Source organism: Adiantum capillus-veneris, chromosome 25 (assembly GCF_014529385.1).
Source record: "Adiantum capillus-veneris isolate H3 chromosome 25, ASM1452938v2, whole genome shotgun sequence".
NCBI lineage: Eukaryota > Viridiplantae > Streptophyta > Polypodiopsida > Polypodiales > Pteridaceae > Adiantum > Adiantum capillus-veneris.
The window spans coordinates 128808402-128821178 of NC_140955.1; positions in this window are offsets into that span (position 1 = coordinate 128808402).

Genomic DNA, 12777 nt, shown 5'->3' on the forward strand with positions numbered 1-12777 from the left:
ATTAAATAATTAAACTAAACTCTCATTGGACCCCTTTGCCTCCTGGCCAATAGGAATCAGGCAAGCCATGGGGCTCCTGAATGCTCATTGGACCCCTTGGGAGACTGCCCAATAGTCTTCTAGGAGACTTAATTCTCATTGGTTTCTTTTATTAAATGTTTTTAAATTAATTAAACTAGATTTACTCTAGCTTAATTCTCATTGGTCCACTTCAAGGGTCTTCCAATAGGAATTGGGCACACCTTGTGGGCATCTGGCCTAGGGAGCTGACATGTGTCCCTCATTCCCTTTGTGTAAAGGGAGCCTGTGTGTGTGTGTGTGGCTTTCTCTCTCATCCCCTATCTTTGGGGCTCGCCCCCTCCCATGTAGGGATGTAGAAAGACTTTTTGGTCACACACTAAGCATCCAATTTTCCCTAGGGTTGACCTTTGGACACAACCTTTGAATTTTGGAACCTTAGCATTTTGGAAGTCTTAATGGGCTGAACCTTAGGGTCTTTTTGGCCCATTGTTTCATATGGCTCTTTTGAAGATGGCCCCCCCTTTGGATCCCTATTTTCCCTCCTTTGGATCCCTACTGTGGCCGGTCTGCTAACTTAACCAATATTCTAGCTTTTTCTCCCTTGGCACTTCCCCACATTAAATGATCAGTTTAATATGAGAAAATCATTTAGGAGAATTAGATATTGATTATTATGACACGAAGGAGCACCTAATTTCCTGAAGAAGGACCGTTTCATTGCTGGTCTATGATCGCCGCTTAGAGAGAAGGTGAAGGGAAGGTTTCCTGCAACATATGAGTTGGCAGTCAAAGTAGCCTGCCTTAAAGACAAGAAGCTGCGCATTCAAGCAAGAGTAAACGAGTCAGAGGAAACAAGCTCGGCCCGACCAACCCGAGTGGCTGCAACAACCAATCATAGAGTCCAACTACAGGAGAGAGCAGAGGAACAACAAGACCTGTTGAGTCCCATCACCACCCAACTAGAGAGTTCATATGTGCATCTAGTGCAGCAAGGGCATGCATCTGGCAGAAATCCAGAACAAGGAAAAGGAAAACGAAGGCCGAACCCAGAATACCAATGTTACAACTGCGGGGAAGACGGCCATGGAATGTACTACTGTCCACACCCAAGAAGGCATAATTTCAATAGAGGGGGGAGACTAAAATGGTAAGTACTAGGAAATCAAAACCAGGGATAGCTGGGGCTATCTCTGGGAGGGATTTCGATGACATCTTGCCAACCATGGATGCTCACATCAAAGGGCAGCGGATTTCAAATGTCTACATAGATGGTGCCGCGCAAATATGCGTCATGAGTGAGAAGATGAAGCACCACCTAGGTCTAGAGGTAAGTAGGCCGGCACCCTGCCGATCCAAGATGGCAAACAATGTAAGAGTGAAAAGCGTAGGCATTGTAAATGTGGTCAAAGTAAAAACATTCAATACGGAAGTGGAAGTAGACATCTTCGTCATGCCACATAAAGGGGAGGGCTACCCCATCATTCTTGGAAGGCCTTGGCTTATGGCCATGGAAGCCAAACAAGACTGGAGCATCGGGATGATCCAGATGAAGGATGCTAAAGGGAAGTCCATATTCTACGACATGAGGACTGGAAAGCACCGGAATATGATCTTGGAGGCTTCAGAAGACGAGTCCACCAGCGACTCCTCCTCTACCTCAGGAGAAGACACAACCACCACCGACGGGAGTGACAGTAGCATCGAAGTAATGGGAGTCATTCTTAAAGACCCAAACAGATTAACACAATCTGAAGCAACCTCAACAAACCAAGAGGGACGATCAAGTAAGAAGTCATTGGAGAATGCATGTAAGCTACAAAAAATGCTCTCAAATGAGTTAACCAATGAGGAAAGAAAGGAGTATGTCTCCATGTTAGGAAACTTCACTACTTTGTTCATTGATGGCTATGATAAGATCACAGGAATTACAGTAGTGCAACACCACATAAAGCTCAAGGAAGGCAGTAAACCCGTAGTACAGAAGCTCAGAAGACTTGGAGTAATCCAACAAGAGGCATTGCTTAAAGAAGTAAGGAGTTTGCTACAAGCAGGTTTCATCTACCCTGTCGAAGACTCAGAATAGGTCTCCCCAGTAGTAGTCACACCAAAAAAAAAAGGTAAATGGAGAGTCTGTGTGGATTATAAACCTCTCAATGCAGCCACGAAGAGGGACCATTTTCCCCTCCCATTCCAGGATGAAATACTCAATGAAGTGCCAGGTCACGAACACTACACAGTATGCGATGGCTACTCAGGATACTTCTAGATTAGCACGGAGGAGGATCAGAAGAAGACAACCTTCATCACACCTTGGGGATGTTTTGCTTACAGAGTGATGCCATTTGGCCTCACCAACGCCCCAGCCACATTTCAACGCTATGTGACATTTGTTTTCAAACCCTACTTTGGAACATCAATATGGGTTTTCATAGTTGATTTTTGCATCTATAGCTCACGAGCCCTTCATCTAAGCAAAGTCTATGACAGCTTAACCAAGCTACAAACCCTGGGTGGCCAACTCAACGTGGACAAATGTCACATTGGTGAGAGCAAGGTCACTCTCCTTGGTCATGTAATTTCAGCGAAAGGAATCGAGGCTGACCCTAGAAAAATTCAAGCTTGGTATCTTTATCATCTCCCACCACCGCCAAGCAATTGGTCTATTTCCTTCAGAAGGTAAGATATTTAAGCAGGTTCATTCACCTGCTATCTCAAGTGGTCCTTTCCCTACAACAACTCACCCAAAGGGATGTTTTCTCATGGAGTGAAGAGAATGAGCAGTAGTTTACTGAGGTAAAGCAGGTCCTATCTAAGCTTCCCACTATTTCACCTCCTAAGTGGGACTAGCCATTCTATGTGAACCCTAGTGTGGGAAATAATACTCTAGGCGCAGTGCTAATGCAAAAGGATCCCAAAACTTCTTTCATGCGCCCTATTTACTTCTCTAGTCGAGTCATGACCCCATCAAAAAAGAGATTCACCGAAGTAGAACACATGGTTCTAGTGTTGGAATTAGGGTTGCAGAGAAACACACACAGCTTGGAGAAGACGAAGGAAGCTCAAGGCACACAATAGAGAGTATGTTACTTAGTGTGCAATGGAAAAATAGATAGACCTAGAGTGATGGGCGTATATACAATGCATGGGGGAAAAAACCTCCTAAAGAGGGAAAAAATGCCCCGGCGGTCCTAGTGTGTTCACACACATCACTACCACATGTATATGGTAACAAATCCCCCCTGGAGTGATGCGGTGAACGAGAGCTGGCACATGAGTAAAGGGAAGTGCCATGCCCTGAGGACAGGATCAGTCCACAAAGGGGAGTAAGCCCAAAGCTTTGCGGAAAGCTTCAAGCTTCTCACGAGACAATGCCTTTGTGAAAAGATCTGCAAGGTTGTCTTGTGTTGGCACATAAGCCAAGCTGATCTCTGCTGCTGAGAGCCTCTCCCTGACATAGTGGTAATGCACCTCAATGTGCTTTGTGCAAGCATGAAAAACTGGGTTCCTCGCAACTGCCAATGCGCTCTGACTATCAGTGTAGATAGTGTTGGCAGTGTCTTGTCAAACACCCAAATCAGCCATAAGGCGTCTGAGCCATACACACTCAACCGTAGCTGTGAAGACTGCCCTGTACTCAGTCTCACAACTCGAAGTGGCCACAGTAGGTTGCTTCTTGCTCAACCATGATATACATGAACTGCCAAGCATGAAACAAAAACCACTTGTAGACACTCGCGTGTCAAAACAACCAGCCCAATCTGAGTCCGAAAAAGCATGTAAGTCTGGCGGCAATGATCCCCCCTTGGGATAAAACAAGCCAAGATGTAAAGTGCCACTAAGGTAGCGGAAAATCCTCTTGACAGCCTGCCAATGCTTAGACCCTGGGCTATGCATAAATCTGCTGACCTGCGAGATTGCAAACTGAATATCTGGCCTCGTGTTGCATACATAAATGAGGTAGCCAACAGCAGTTTGGTAAAGAGTGACATCAACAGGATCGCCAGCATCATGTAGACTCAACTTCAAACCTGTTTCCATGGGAGTGGCAATAGGTTTGCAATCCTCAAGTCCAAACTTACATAGCAATGTCTCTATGTAACTTTTCTGACACAAGGCAATACCACCATCACACTGCTTAAACTGTATACCCAAGTAATGATGCAACAGCCCCAAATCTTTCATCTTGAAAGTAGCATTCAAATCAGCCTTAAATTCAGCAATATGTCTCTCATTTGGTCCAGTGATCAGCAAATCATCAACATAAAGAACCACAATGAGAAATACATCATCCTCACGCTTTACATACAATGTGCTTTCTGTTGGACTGTTACGAAAGCCTCGTTTAACCAAATGAGTGTCAGCTTTCTCATACCAAGCACGAGGAGATTGCTTCAACCCATACAAAGCCTTCTTACATTTGCACACTTTGTCCTCTTGTCCTTTTATGACAAAACCGCGAGGCTGCGTTACATAAACTTCCTCAAATATGTCACCATTCAAGAAAGCAGTAACAATGTCTGATTGATGTACATCCCAACCAAAATGAGCTGCCAATGCACATAGAAAACGCACAGTAGTCATACGACAAGTGGGAGCAAAAGTCTCTTCATAATCTATGCCTTTTTGTTGTGCATAACCCTTTGCAACAAGTCGAGCCTTATGGCGATCGATCTCACCATCCGGCTTGCGTTTCAACTTGTAAACCCACTTCGTACCAATGGACTTTTTGCCAGGAGGCAAATCACATAAAGTCCATGTGTCATTCTCTATAAGTGCATCATCTTCTGATTTCATGGCAGCAATCCAATTTTCTGAATTCTGTGCTTCATCAAAAGACAGAGGCTCCTCAACATCATGTAAACTAGACACAGCCAAAGCATAACAATCTGATGCATAAGATGCATGGCGAGAGCCTAAACGAGTACGACTAGATAAAGGTGCATCCAATTTACTGTCACGCAAAGTGTGCACCAGCCATTTTGGCATACCTCTAGCCTGCTCATTTTCAGCCCTTTCCTCATCAAGTACATCATGTACATCTGCATTAGTAATAGGCTATTCTAAAACATTTTCAGAAACCCCCATAGGCTGTACATTTGTCTCATTGGAACTTACATTCGTATTTCCACCACTGAAAAGAGGCAACAAAGTGTCATAAATGTCCTGTGAGCTTACATTACTGTCTCTAGTACATGATAGCAAAGGCTGAACAGAGTCTTCCACAAACACTACATCCCGTGAAACCAGAATACGTTTTGTTTGCGGATGATACAACCTGTAACCTTTGCTTTCAGCACTATAACCAACAAAAATACATTTGACAGCCTTATCATCCAATTTTCTGCGCTGCACTTGTGGCACCAAAGCATATGCCAAACAGCCAAAAACACGCATGTGCTCAATAGAAGGTTTTCTATCATGCCATGCTTCATATGGAGTAATAGACTGCAAAGCTTTCGTAGGACACCTGTTAAGTACATAAGTGGCACACATGATGGCCTCAAGCCAAAAAGAATGCGGCAAAGCTTGACTTTTGACCATACATCGTGCCATTTCCGTTAGTGACCTGTTTTTCCTCTCAGCAACACCATTTTGCTGAGGTGTATAAGGCACTGTACATTGGTGTTTTATCCCACGACTAGCCAGAAATGCATTAAATTCATGAGACATATACTCCCCCCCTCGATCGGAACGGAGGGTGCCCATAGTACATTTTGAGACATTTTCAGCCATAGCCAAAAATTGTTTGAAGCACATAAAAACTTCGGACTTCTCTTTAAGCGGAAATACCCATGCATGCCTGGAGTAATCATCAATGAAAGTCACGAAGTACAGGTAATTGCCCAAGGACGGAGTTTGCATGGGCCCACAAACATCACTATGCACAAGCTGCAACCTGCATGTGGCCCTAACTGATCCTTTGGAAACTTAGAACGCTGCATTTTACCTAGAATACAGCCTTCACAAACATGTTTGACAGGTGCTTCAAGAGGCGGCAAAGAAGCAACCATATCAGATTTCTACAAATGCAGCAAACTGGCAAAATTCAGATGACCAAAACGTGCATGCCAAAGTTTTGCATCTGAAATAGCCCTTGAATCTGCAACAACATTTGCAAAATTTTGTCCACACTTGTCATACAAAGTGAGCTTATACAGCCCACGGCAAAAAAGCCCAGATGCAACAATTTCATCACCAAAACTGAGATCATGAACTGTACATCTGTCATCCACAAATTTGACTACAAGTCCAAGTCTAGCAAGTGCGGATACAGACAAGAGATTCTTCTTGATCCCAGGTACATAAAGTGCATCAACAAGTGTGAAGGAACTGCCATTAGCAGCAGTGAGCACAATCTTTCCAACTCCCTGAACTGGATAAGAGGCGTTGTTGGCACAAGTGACTGAATTCCCATGAGGGACAAACTCGAGAGAGGTAAACAATTCACGATGTGAGGTAATGTGCTTTGTAGCACCACTGTCGAAATACCACACATGTGAATCTGCAGCAACTGACAAGCATGCATCATGGACAGCAGGATTGTAAGTGCACTCTGCGCTAAAAGCCCATTCTACATCAACATCAGCATCACAATCTCCTTTCACAGAAGACTCAACAATGGCTGCATTTGTAGTGGAACCAGCATTTGCAGTGGAACCACCCTCTTTCTTCTTAGCCTCTTTGGCCTTCAACTTAGGACACGACTTGATCAAGTGATCATTGGCTTTACAATAATGGCAATGCATCTTCTTTTTGCCCTTATCACCAGAATTGCCAGACGAAGTGCTGCCACCAGAAGCATTAGGAACAGAATTTTTGCCACTCGCAGTAGAACCATAAGAAGTGGCTACATTACTATTACCACCCTTTCTTTGAGAAGCAATAAAAGCCTGTTCAACTTCAGGATTTCCTTGGGTCATGAGTCTCCAAGTACTAGCAAAAGTCTGGTAGGAATCTCGTAAGGCATCAAGAACAGTCTGCACAAGAGAACTGTCCGAAATGACTTCACTTGCAGAAATGAGTTGCTCATTAATATCCTTGATACTAGCAAGGAAAGTGTCCATATCATCTTCCTCATGCATAATCTTCGACTCTAGCTCTTTACGCAGCAAAGCAATTTTAGCCTCATTGCGGCTTGCATAAAGACCTGCTAGAATATCCCAAGCCTGTTTTGCAGATTTTGCTGAACGGATGTGAGGAATAATGGTGCGCTTTACAGACAACGCAATCAATTTATGAGCCTGCGCATCCTTAACATCCCAACGAGCTTGTTCTGCCGTAGGCAAAACAACTCTAACAGCTGCAATCCTTGCAGCAAGACCTGCAACATCCTCAACATCGCCTACATCTTCAGAACCAGGACGTACATCAATGCCCTGCACAATGTTCCAGACACCTTTTGACACAAGAACATGTTGCATCATATAAGCCCACATAGGGTAGTTGTCCCCATCTAACCTGTCCTCAGCAGCAAACATCTTGAACACATCTGTATTGTTGTTGTTAGCCATGGTAAATGCTGCACCTGATGTGAAAACTGCCCGAAAATAGGAGAAATGGAGCGGGAACAACTTGTGCTATATAGCACAAACCGTAGAAGATTATAAGGCACCTGTTATGCAGAAAACGACACTGATAGAAAATTTGCACAAAATGACGAAATAGCCTGTGCAGTACTGCCCGTAGTGGAAACGGAGACCGAAATGAGCCCAAATCAAAATTCTGAGCAAACCAAGCTCTTCGAGCTTGCCCAAAATATTTGTCGACCTGCGAAGGCTCGCCAAAGCTCACTGAAATCGGAGAAAGTGAGCAGGCGTGTGTTGGAGCAGCTGGGACTAAGCCCGGGAGGACGTGACCTGCTCTGATACCAATTGTTGGAATTAGGGTTGCAGAGAAACACACACAGCTTGGAGAAGACGAAGGAAGCTCAAGGCACACAATAGAGAGTATGTTACTTATTGTGCAATGGAAAAATAGATAGCCCTAGAGTGATGGGCGTATATACAATGCACGGGGGAAAAAACCTCCTAAAGAGGGAAAAAATGCCCCGGCGGTCCTAGTGTGTTCACACACATCACTACCACATGTATATGGTAACATCTAGCACTAATGTTTGCTACCACGAAATTCCGCTCCTATCTCTTGCCTAGACCATTTGTAATCCTGACAATGGAAGAGGTTTTCCCATATGTAATGCGACACATGGATGTCTCATCTAGGATCTCAAAGTGGTTGATTAGACTACAAGAGTTTGATTACACCATACACGTAGAAAACTCCACTAGGGCTAGTCTAGAAGGAATTCTCACTCATCGCCACTACGAGAAGAAGCTGAAGGTCAACACGGAAGCAAAGGAAGGAATACCAGATAAAGAGAGCCCTAAGCTAGGGAGAGCTCACTCTCTTTTCTTTCACGGAGCATACTAGAGAACAATGGATCAGTATACAACAGGCATGGTCATTTTCAATGAACAGCACGAACGAGTATTCTCCATGGGGCAGTTATTACACTCCCACTCTAACAATGAGGTAGAATATGCAGCCCTAATCCTTGGGCTGGAACAATGCATTTCACAAAAAATTCAGCGCTTGAATGTGTTCAGCGACGCTTTTCTTTTGATTAGGCAGATAAATGGCACCTGGGAGTGCAAAAATCAAGTTTTACTTGGTAAACCTCGCCAAGTTAAGGACTTTCTGAAGAAGTTTGAAGCAGTAAAACTCTTCCATATTCCCAGAGCAGAAAATCAAGAGGCAGATGCACTAGCTAAAGAAAGAATACAAGATGTTACCATAGGAGCAATCAAATTAAAGCTACCCCTCTTCGAAGGCAGTGACATTATGCATGATATCATCAGCTTTTTGAATACAGGGGAATGTCCAACAGGACACACTAAAGGCCAAAAACAATGGCTGGTAAGGAAGGCTACTAGGTACCGCCTTATAGACGACCACTTGTATTGTAAGGGCAAGGATCAAATTATCAGGCGGGTGCAAACCTCCAGTGGAATCACAGAGGTAATTTCAATCTGCCATGACGGCGTGGAATGGTTCATCTGATATCACTAGGTAAGTCTCAGTGGCCTAGTTTGAACAGAGATATACACCATTGGTGTAAAACATGTAGGGCTTGTCAAGTGGCAAGTGATCGTACGCTAACCTACGAGCCACAAACCCCTATCATTTCATATGGTCCGTTTGAGAAATGTGGAATAGATGCAATTGGTCCCTTACCAAGGGCCCAATGAGGTAAACTGTACATCATAGTGGGTGTAGACTACATGACGCGATGGGCAGAAGCAACGGCCACCACCCGCATTACAGCCCAAGAGGTGGCAAAGTTCATTTTTGAGCATATCATTTGCCGTTTTGGCACTCCTCTTGAGATAATATCAGATAGAGGACCACGATCCAGAGGTGATGTGGTAGGAGAATTGATGAAGAAGTTAGGCATCACACGTCGGCATTCCACACCATACTATCCACAATGCAATGGTCTGGTAGAGAAGGTAAATGGAATGATTTGCAAGATCATCACAAAACAGGTGAACAACCATACAGGAGATTGGGATAAACATCTCATGGAATCTCTTTGGGCCTACAGAACAACGTTCCGAACATCACTAGGTTTCACCCCTTTCCATCTAGTTTATGGGAAGGAGGCAATTCTATCCATTGAGGTACAAATAGCCAGCTTACAAGTCTTGGCTAGCCAGACCCACCGTCCAATCGTAAACCTTCAAAACCACATCTTGGATCTAGAGAGACTCCAACTAGATACGAAAGAAGCAATCAATCACTATGCAGCACAAGTAGAACGACACCGACTCACTTTCAATCAAGGGCTTAAAGAGAAAGGACTAGAAAAAGGCATGCTAGTGCTGCGATACGACAACAGATTTGATACCACGAAGGATAAGAAATTTCAACCTGGATAGGAAGGTCTATTCATCATCAAGAAGCGCTACGACAATGGCAGCTATAAGCTAATGGACGCAGATGGGAGAATTCACAAGACTAGAGTCAATGGATGGAGATTGAAGAGGTATTTCCTTAGGCAGCTATAAGCTAATGGATGGAGACTGAAGAGGTATTTCCTTAGGTTTGACCCTGAATTCGTGCTAGACATTTCAGAAGAGGGATAACCCTCTAACTCTACAGCTGAAGAAACTGAAGAAGGGCTAGAAGCATGAATGCCTCTAGCCAAAAGAGAGAGGGCTAATGATAGCCGACTTTCGGAAATCAAAGGAAAAAAAGGAAAAAAAAACTCATTTCACCCCCCTCACTCTCAGTACCCGCCCACCGTAACTAATTGTTTCCCCCTCCCGCCCTTCGGGCATCGGATAAAACCCTTGCACTCTCTCCCCCCCATTTTCCCTACATACCCCCTTTCCTACTATCTCTCTCCCCCCGATTTACCCTCCTCGGCCAGGCAGAAACTCAGAGAAGGAACCCCCAACTCCTCTCTCGTGCTCCCTCGGTGTCAGCCGCGTGACAATCCCCCCCCCTCACTCTTACACTCACCCTAATCACCCCTCTCCCATTACCCTCTACCCTGATTTCCCCCCCCCCCCCCTCTCTTTGGCCTGCCAATATTCCCTCCCGTGACCCCTCCTCCCTCTTCCCCACCCGCTAGCCTCACCCTCCCTCGGCTCATTCACACCCCCCCCTCGGCCTCATTTCCCCCCCTCTTTGGCCCACAGATATATTCCCTTACACCCCCCCCCCCCCCCTCTCCCTCTCACCCACACATCTCCCATACCCCGCCATTCCCCCTCACTCTCCCTCACACACTCTCTCTATCTCTTATCCCCTCACCCCTATCCCCTCCCCCTCTCCCTCATTCTCCCTCTCACGGACACGCCAAGCTCTCTCTCTCTCTCTCTCTCTCGGGAAGTGCTGCAGTCCCACACTCACACACACACTCCCTCTCACTCACACACACACCCACAACACCCCCCCCCCCCTCTTCTCTCTCTCCCCATGCGCCGTGCGCCGCTCGCTGCATTCGATACACACACACACACACCCCATGCGGGCAGCGGCAAATACGCCAGCACAACACACACACACACACACATACACACACACACACACACTCACACTCCCTATCCTACCCCCCCCCCCCCCCTCCCTTTCCACCTTGCGCAGAAGAGTAAGCCGCCGGCCGTCCGCAGAAGCAAAAAAAAAAAAACAAATTATATATATACATTATATATATATATATATGGACCCCTTCCCACGCACACTTTTGCACACACATACCTATACAAAACACACACACACCCGCCTCATGCACAAATACATACACACACGTATATACGCACCGCACCCCAATACGAAGGAAAAGGCTACGACATCAACAAACAAAAAGAAGAAGGATCCAAAGCACGCGCCGCCAACAACAAAAAATAGAAATGCGCCGAACGCATGCCCTGGCGGACTCCGAAAAGAAGTACGCTCGACACCGACGCACCGGCAGCACGCCATTCACCGGCAACACGCAACTACGACGCCATCCCAGTAATTTTTAGGTTATTTTACCATTATCTTCATTTTTTCACCCGAGCCATTGTAAATTTTCATTTTGTAAATATCCTCTCTAGGTGATGGTGACAAAGGCCCACCTAGAGATTCCCGTCTTTTAATAACCTTCCCCAAAACAAAGCAACGGTCAACAACACCAGGCCCACTACTTGCTTTGTCTCCCCGATTATGATTACCCTAACCACATTGGGATTACCATAATCCAAGCACCCAACACCTATAAATTGGCACTGAGAGGTCACTATCGAGGGGGACAACTTATGTGGAACCAAGCATTGGGTAGAGTGTAGTAGGAGGGATTGACACCATCACCATCATGGGGAGGGGGTCTTGTGTGTTGGGTTTGCCTTGGAAATTTCACCATGCAAAGGGAACCACACCCATCTCTCGACTCCAATGGTCGATGCACACACGTATGCAGGCTCTTGGAAATGAGTATTCACAGCCATTGAGTCGTCCTAGAGAACACACCAAGTAGGTTACACCATTTCCTCTCCCTACCTCTCTACCATCACGGCATGCCACCTTGTAAATATTGCAGAAACAACTCACCCTCACACCCCCGAGGTTGTTTTCATCAATTGCGAGTGTTCTCTCTCTCTCTCTCTCTCTCTCTCTCTCTCTCTCTCTCTCTCTCTCTCTCTCTCTCTCTCTCTCTCTCTCTCTTCATCTCTCTCGGTATGTAGGCTTGCGGTGTTCATATCATCGTGGGCTTTGCGTCCTATATGCTCAAAGCTAGGTGGTGCCCCCCCTGTTCGCTTTACCGTGGCAGGCTCGAGGCGAGCCATTCGGCCCCCGGCGTTTTAGAGGCCATCGGGGTTCGGGGTCCGCTTTGCGTCCGTCACAAGATTTGGTTGTCCCTTTGAGATTGTGAGTGACAATGGTACTCATTTTATAAATGGAGTAATAAAAGAACTCAGTACCAACTTTATGATAGCTCACCATAAGTCCACACCTTATTATCCACAAGCAAATGGCCAAGCTAAGAGCACCAACAAGACCTTAATCCCTATCTTGACCAAAATGATGGAAGCTCATCACACAGATTCGGATTTAAATCTTACATGAGCTCTATGGGCTTATCGTACTGCATAAAAATTTGCCATTAATTGCACACCATTTAAGATGGTGTATGGCCAAGAAGCGGTTATACCATGGGAGTTTGTCGTTCCTAGTCTTCGAGTAACTTCTCAAGAAGGTTGAGATGGTAAC